Source organism: Aotus nancymaae, unplaced genomic scaffold (assembly GCF_030222135.1).
Source record: "Aotus nancymaae isolate 86718 unplaced genomic scaffold, 86718_ANA_hifiasm-v0.15.2.pri h1tg000418l, whole genome shotgun sequence".
Taxonomy (NCBI): domain Eukaryota; kingdom Metazoa; phylum Chordata; class Mammalia; order Primates; family Aotidae; genus Aotus; species Aotus nancymaae.
Genome location: NW_026988833.1, coordinates 1 through 7,500, shown reverse-complemented (window position 1 = coordinate 7,500; position 7,500 = coordinate 1). Strand labels below are relative to the sequence as shown.

The 7,500-nt window shown below is 55.1% G+C and overlaps 1 long non-coding RNA gene across 1 annotated transcript in view; it reads right to left on the bottom strand.

The window, feature by feature from the left end:
- The window catches only part of LOC135273196 (uncharacterized), a 20,792-nt gene extending 14,556 nt beyond the window's left edge, over nucleotides 1-6,236 (bottom strand). The window contains exon 1 of the long non-coding RNA XR_010341008.1: nucleotides 6,154-6,236. This is a non-coding gene — a long non-coding RNA (uncharacterized LOC135273196). The remainder of the gene's footprint in view (nucleotides 1-6,153) is intronic.
- Between the last annotated feature and the right edge of the window lie 1,264 nt (nucleotides 6,237-7,500).

The window sequence follows — 7,500 nt, the reverse complement described above, 5'->3', positions numbered from 1 at the left end:
CCTTACCCCACGCGGGAGAGGCGCACCTCGCTCGACCACACCCCCTCCAATGAGCTGAGCTCCTCCTCAGGACCCACACGCAGACCCCCCGTGGCAGCAGCCGGAGGAGGGGGCCCCAGGGGCGGGAACACCACCACCACTCGGCCTCGGGCACCTGAGTGACAACCCGGAGCGCTCCAGGAGCACCGCAAAGGCCTGAGCGGAGCCAACGCTCGCACCACCCCGGCAAGGGCAGGACGACGGGCCGGCGGGACAGCCCCCCACCGCCGCGGAGGGGGGCCGCGCCCGCAAGGCAACACCCACAGGAGGCGAGAGCGAGGGATGCCTGCCGTGTCAGAGGACCCCGCCGCCCCCGCCAGGCAGACGACAGGAGAAGCACGGCGAGGTCGGGCCGGATTCCGTACCCCTAATGCCTCCCACCACCAGCCCCACACATGCAGGGAGAGGAGAGACACGGGGCCCCCCCGCGGGTGGGGTGAGAAGAGCGGAGCCATTCACCATGAAGGTCCGTCCCTCGCCCACCGCGGAACGGTCGCAGCCCGGGAGAGCATGACGTCACCACATCGATCGGAACAAGACCCAGAGCGGAGCAACGGGACCTCACCAGCCTCACCAAACCACCGAGCCGACCACAGCCCGCGGTCGGCCAGCCCCGCTCTGAGGGAAGGGACGGCGGACAACCCCAAGGGAGCGGAGGACGCCTGACACGCACGGCACGGAGCCAACGGAGCGGGGTTGTCACGACCGCCCCAGGTGCCCGCAGCGGGGAGCGCACGCGCAGGCGGAAGGGAGCCCCCCACCCGCATCGGCCTCTCCCCACCACACCCGGGTGGGTCAGAGGAGACCCGGGCCCACCCAGGGCGGCACCGGGGAGCCGGGACACTCAGACGGATGCGTGAGAGGCAAGGCACACGGGCCCCAGCCGGCGGCTCAAGCCAGAGCAGGGCCGGCTAGCCAGGTCACCGCCAGACCAGATAAACCCCCACGCATCCAGAGGCCCGACCTCTCCAGCGACAAGTCGCCAGAGGACAGCGTGTCAGCAACAACCCGGTGGCCCAAAATTCAAACTCAGCGTGAAAGATATACCCACCCTGGGGGGCAGGGGGGTCGAGTCACCGGCCACACCACCGACTCAGAAACGCACGACACGGACATCTGTCCCCAAAAAGGCCACCATCGCAGCCACACACGGAGCACCCAGGGCCGTCTCGTCGACCCCCAAGACCAGGGACGCCCTCCGGGCCACCGGTGCCACGCAGGGGCCGACCCGTGCCTCCAGAGCGAGACCCATTCGGCCGTCCCCTCACACGCGAGGGACACACGAGGGACCGAAGGCGCTCTCAGGGACCACTCTCCGACTACGAACGCGGACTTGGAAGAAAAGTATCACAGCAGAGGGACCGCAGCCGGGTACGGCACCCCGGGAGGACGGCGCAGGACGGCCACCGACTCCCCACGAGAACTTGGAAAAGAGATTCGGCGGGTGCCTCAGGCGGCCAGGGCCCGCACAGGCCCGCGACAGGGCCGGGGAGGGGCGTCCCCGGCCACCCGCGCCATGCCCGGAGGGTCCCCGCGGGTCGCGGGTCGGGCCTCGGGAGCTACGGCGTGCTGGTCGACCAGCCCCGGCAGCCCGCACACCTCGCTCGGGCCTGGAAACTCGGCGACAGCCTGCCCCTATATAGCCCTGCACGCCCGTGCTCTGACTCACAAGTGACTCGCCAGAGCTCTGGCGCCACAGGGACAGCCCCGCTGACAGCCGCAGGCTTTCCGGAGCTCTGCCTAGCTCACAGCAGGGACGCTCCCCTCGCTCAGCAGCTGCCACCGGAGCTCTGGAAGCCAGGAGAACCATATAAAAGCGGCCACCAGATGGAGCCCGAAAACCGGCGACATGTCACCATCCCAAACCTGTCACCGAGACACATCCGGATGGCAGGGCGGCCGGCGGACCGCAAAACCGAAACCGTGAGTCGAGAAAGTCTTCCCGAGGCCGAAAACACAGCCCCTCCACCCCAACCCCACAGAAACGCTCCTCCAAACGTGTATCTGCGTAGACCGAGACAGAGTCAAAAGACAAGCCCATGACGTGTGGGTGTTTGGAGATGCATCTCGGAGGGAGAAAGAACACACAGGACTCGGGCGCGAGTCGTTCAGGTGACAGAGAGACGCCGAATGAGGACACGTTCACAATCCACACGGGGTGGGGGATGGGAGGGAGGGAGGGAGGGAGGGAGGGAGGGAGGGAGGGGATAGAAAAAAGAGAGATGGAGGAAGGAGGGAGGGAAGAAAGCAAGCAGGGAGCGGGGAGGAAGGAGATGGAGAAAACAGACAGAATTTAAAAAATCTGGAGAAGGTATATGATGAAAGGTGGAAAATGAAGAAAGATGAAAAAGAGAAAGAATGAGGAAAGAGATGACGGAAAGAAGGGCGAAAGAGAGGAAAAAAGAAAGTATAAAAGACAAAGAAAGAAAGAAAGAATAAAGGAAAGGAACAGATAAAAGGACAGAAGGGAGGGAGGAAGGAGGGAAAGAAAAAGAAAGAAAGAAAGAAAGAAAGAAAGAAAGAAAGAAAGAAAGAAAGAAAGAAAAAGAAAGAAAGAAAGAAAGAAGAGGCTAATGCCTTTTTCAGCGTTCGCCCACCTGCATCAAGGTGAAAATTAAAAAAGAAGAAGAAGGGGAAGAAGAAGGAGGAGGAGGAGGAGGAGGAGGAGGAGGAGGAGGAGGAGGAGGAGGAGGAGGAGGAAAGAAAGAAAGGAAGGAAGGAAGAAAAAGACAGAAAATGGAGAAAATAAAATTCGGTACTAAACACTATCTGGCCTGGCGACACAGCAAGGCTCCGTCTAGAAAGAAAGACAGAGAGACAGAGAGACAGAGAGAAAGAAACAGCGAGAGAGAGAGAGAGAGAGAGAGAGAGAGAGAGAGAGAGAGAGAGAGAGAGAGAGAGAGAAAGAGAGACAAAGAAACGCAGAGGCCGGGCACGGTGGCTCATGCCTGTAATCCCAGCACTTTGGGAGGCCGAGGCGGGTGGATCACAAGGTCAGGAGTTCGAGACCAGCCTGGCCAAAATGTTGAAACCCCGTCTCTGCTAAAAAAACAAACATTAGCTGGGCGCGGTGGCACGCGCCTGTAATCCCAGCTACAAAAAAAAAAAAAAGGAAACACAGGAACAACGAAAGAAACACAGAACTGGGTGACAGAGTGAGACTCTGTCTCGAAAGAAAGAAAGAAAGAAAAAGAAAGAAAGAAAGAAAGAAAGAAAGAAAGAAAGAAAGAAAGAAAGACAGACAGACAGACAGACAGACAGACAGGAACAACGAAAGAAAGAAAGACAGGAACAACGAAAGAAACACAGAAACAACAAAAGAAACACAGAACTAGGCCGGGCGCGGTGGCTCACGCCTGTAATCCCAGCACTTTGGGAGGCCGAGGCGGGTGGATCACGAGGTCAAGAGATCGAGACCATCCTGGTCAACATGGTGAAACCCCGTCTACACTAAAAATACAAAAAATTAGCTGGGCATGGTGGCGCTTGCCTGTAATGCCAGCTACTCAGGAGGCTGAGGCAGGAGAATCGCCTGAACCCGGGAGGCGGAGGTTGCAGCGAGCCGAGATCGCGCCATTGCACTCCAGCCTGGGTGACAGAGTGAGACTCTGTCTCAAAAAAAAAAAAGGAGAAAAAAAAAAAAAAAAAAAGGAAACACAGGAACAACGAAAGAAACACAGAACTGGGTGACAGAGTGAGACTCTGTCTCGAAAGAAAGAAGAAGAAAGAAAGAAAGAAAGAAAGAAAGAAAGAAAGAAAGAAAGAAAGAAACAAACAAACAAACAAACACAGGAACAGCGAAAGAAACACAGAACCGAGTGACAGAGTGAGACTGTCTCGCAAAAAGAAAATAAAGGAAAGCAAACACAGAAACAACGAAAGAAACACAGAAAGAACGAAAGAACCAGAACTGGGTGAGAGAGTGGCACTCTGTCTCAAAAAAAAAAAAAGGGAAACACAGAAACAACGAAAGAAACACAGGAACAACAAAAGAAACACAGAAACCACGAAAGAAACACAGGAACAACGAAAGAAACACAGAAACCACGAAAGAAACACAGAACTGGGTGACAGAGTGAGACTCTGTCGCAAAAAAAGACAAAATACAAGGAAACACAGAAACCACGAAAGAAACAAAGAAAGAAAGAAAGAGCTGGAAAAGGAAATTAGGAAGACAGAAACAAAAGGAGAAAGGATAGAAAGATCTTTTCTTGTTTTTTTTTTTGTTTGTTTTTTTTGAGACGGAGTCTCGCTCTTGTTACCCAGGCTGGAGTGCAATGGCGCGATCTCGGCTCACTGCAACCTCCGCCTCCTGGGTTCAGGCAATTCTCCTGCCTCAGCCTCCTGAGTAGCTGGGATTACAGGCACGCGCCACCGTGCCCAGCTAATTTTTTTGTATTAGTAGAGACGGGGTTTCACCATGTTGACCAGGATGGTCTCGATCTCTCGACCTCGTGATCCACCCGCCTCGGCCTCCCAAAGTGCTGGGATTACAGGCTTGAGCCACCGCGCCCGGCCTATTTTCTTGTTTTTTAATCCTCTAAAAGCATAGTAAGGCCCAGGTAGGGGCTACGACACACCTTCCACCTTACTAATATGTTGGCCAGGAAAATAAAAATTTACACTTAACGTAACCGTTAAAAGTGACTATGAGCCGGACGCGGAGGCTCAAGCCTGTCATCCCAGCACTCTGGGGGGCTGAGGCGGGTGGACCACCTGAGGTCAGGCGTTCAAGACCAGGCTGGCCAACATGGTGAAACCCCGTCTCTACTAAAAACACAAAAAAACTTCTTTAATTTTAACGTATAAAGAAAAGGAAAAAGTTCTCCAGGCGTGGTGGCGCATGCCTGTAACCCCAGCCACTCAGAAGGCTGAGGCAGGAGAATTGCTTGAATCCGGGAGGCAGACGTTGCAGTGAGCAGAGATCACACCGCTGCATTCTAGCCTGGGCGACAGAGCGAGACTCTATCTTAAAAATGAAAAAAAAAAAATGACTATGAGGGCCCAGGCCAGGGTGGTTGAATTTACCTAAGGAGTGGGGGTGGGGGTGGAGTGGAGAGGATATGCCTGACTGGAACGAGAGAAACCGAGGGGAGCAAGCAGAAGGGGACAGAAAGAGGAAGGGGAAGGGACGGAGGCACAGTGGGTTATTCTAGAATGTTTTCAAGCCTGGGGTGGGGGTGGGCACGGAGGGCAACTCAGGAAACAAGCCGACTCCAGCAATGACACCTAATTCATTATTGCTGGCATCGCTGCCTTGAAAGGGGGGCACCGCATGTTTCTTCCTCCACACCCATTCGATGACTTCTGGGAAATGCCATTTACTTGCACGCTCTTGACATCTACCTGCTTTCACTACAACTGAGGAGAATCAGGAAAGTCCCCACTAACGGCAAGGCCTAAAGTGGAGCTGTCATCCATAAAACCCAGGCAGCAGAGTCCATATGGGTTAAAAAGACACGAAGAGGCCGGGCGCGGTGGCTCAAGCCTGTAATCCCAGCACTTTGGGAGGCCGAGGCGGGTGGATCACGAGGTCAAGAGATCGAGACCATCCTGGTCAACATGGTGAAACCCCGTCTCTACTAATACAAAAAATTAGCTGGGCACGGGTGGCGCGTGACTGTAATCCCAGCTACTCAGGAGGCTGAGGCAGGAGAATTGCCTGAACCCAGGAGGCGGAGGTTGCGGTGAGCCGAGACAGCGCCATTGCGCTCCAGCCTGGGTATCAAGAGCGAAACTCCCGTCTCAAAAAAAAAAAAAAAAAAAAAAAAGACACGAAGAGAGAAAGGGAAACAACGGATCAAAGAGAAGAACAATCGGGCCCAGCCAGGGTCTCCAGGGGTCTTCTGGGCAACGAGGGAGTGAGGGGGACGGACGGACGGACGGACGGACCAAGGTGGGGGCGGGGCGGGGCGGGGGCGGGTGAGCTCGGGGCGTGGGCGGGGCGGCGGGTAGCGGAGAGAAGCCACAATCGCTCCTGACTGCGGGCGGGCGGCCAGAGCGTCCCGTATGCCGCCTAGACCTTCAAGAACCGTGACCGCTAGGTGACGCCCGAAGACAACATATGCAAGTGTCAGCCCCGGCACCCTCCCAGGCATTATCCCCACAACTAACCGAGCGGAGCCCCTGCGGGGGAAGGAAGCACCATGACTCGGCAATACACACAGAAACACACGCACCTACGTACGCACGCACGCACGCACGCACACGCGCGCCGTATTCCACAGTATAGAAGGGTTTATACCGTGATCACGAGAGGGCCCGCACTATTTTCTTTTCTAGTGACAAAAGAAAAAGCAGGCCGGGGCCTAGCGGCCCACGCCCGTCACCCCTGCACTCTAGTAGGCAGAGGCAGAGGCAGAGGCAGATGCGGGCGGGTCGCCTGAGGTCAGGAGTTCCAAACCAGCCCGGTCCACGCGACGAAACCACCATCTCTAGGCCCTCGAAAGGCTGAGGCAGGAGAATCGCTGGAACTCGGGAGGTGGAGGTCGCACTGAGCCGAGATCTCACCACTGCACTTCAGCCTGGGCGACAGAGCAAGACTCCGGGGGCGGGGAAGGAAAAAAAAAAAGGAAAAAAAAAATCGCTTCCCTCTTGAGGTGAATACGCACTGTTACACGTACACAGAGAGCTCGGAAGGTATACAGGCCCTGACATCCTCTGTAACTTTGAGTCGGTCTGGCGATATTTTCCAGGCCTTCCGTTTCCCCGTCAGCAGTCACAGAAATAAAAACTCCCTCCTTTCCCAATTCGTCTTCATGTCGTCATCAGGCCACAAGAATAAGCGAACACATTTTACACGACAAGGAGGAAAAGCACAACAAAGCGAAAGTCTCAGAGGTCTGTGGTACAGATTGAAGAGACTCTTTCAGAATCCACAGAAAGACACACACACGGAGAGATGGAAAGAAACAAATAAAGAAAAGAGAAAGAGAGTAAGGAAGATAAGGAACAGGCCGGGCGCGGTGGCTCACGCCTGTCATCCCAGCACTTTGGGAGGCCGAGGTGGGTGGATCACCTGAGCTCAGGAGTTCAAGACCAGCCTGGCCATCATGGTGAAACCCCATCTTTATAAAAAAATAAATAAATAAAAAATAAAAAAATAAAAAGGAAGATAAAGAACAAGAAATATAAAGAAAGAGAGGGCCGGGCGCGGTGGCTCACGCCCATAATCCCAGCACTTTGGTTTGGGAGGCCGAGGCGGGTGGATCACGAGGTCAAGAGATCGAGACCATCCTCGTCAACATGACGAAACCCCGTCTCGACTAAAAAATACAAAAATTACCTGGGCATGGTGGCGCAGCCTGTAGTCCCAGCTACTCGGGAGGCTGAGGCAGGAGAATTGCTTGAACCCAGGAGGCGGGGGCCGTGGTGAGCCGAGATCGCGCCATTGCACTCCAGCCTGGGTAACGAGAGCGAAACTCCGTCTCGAAGGAAAAAAAAAGAAAAAAGAAAAAAGAA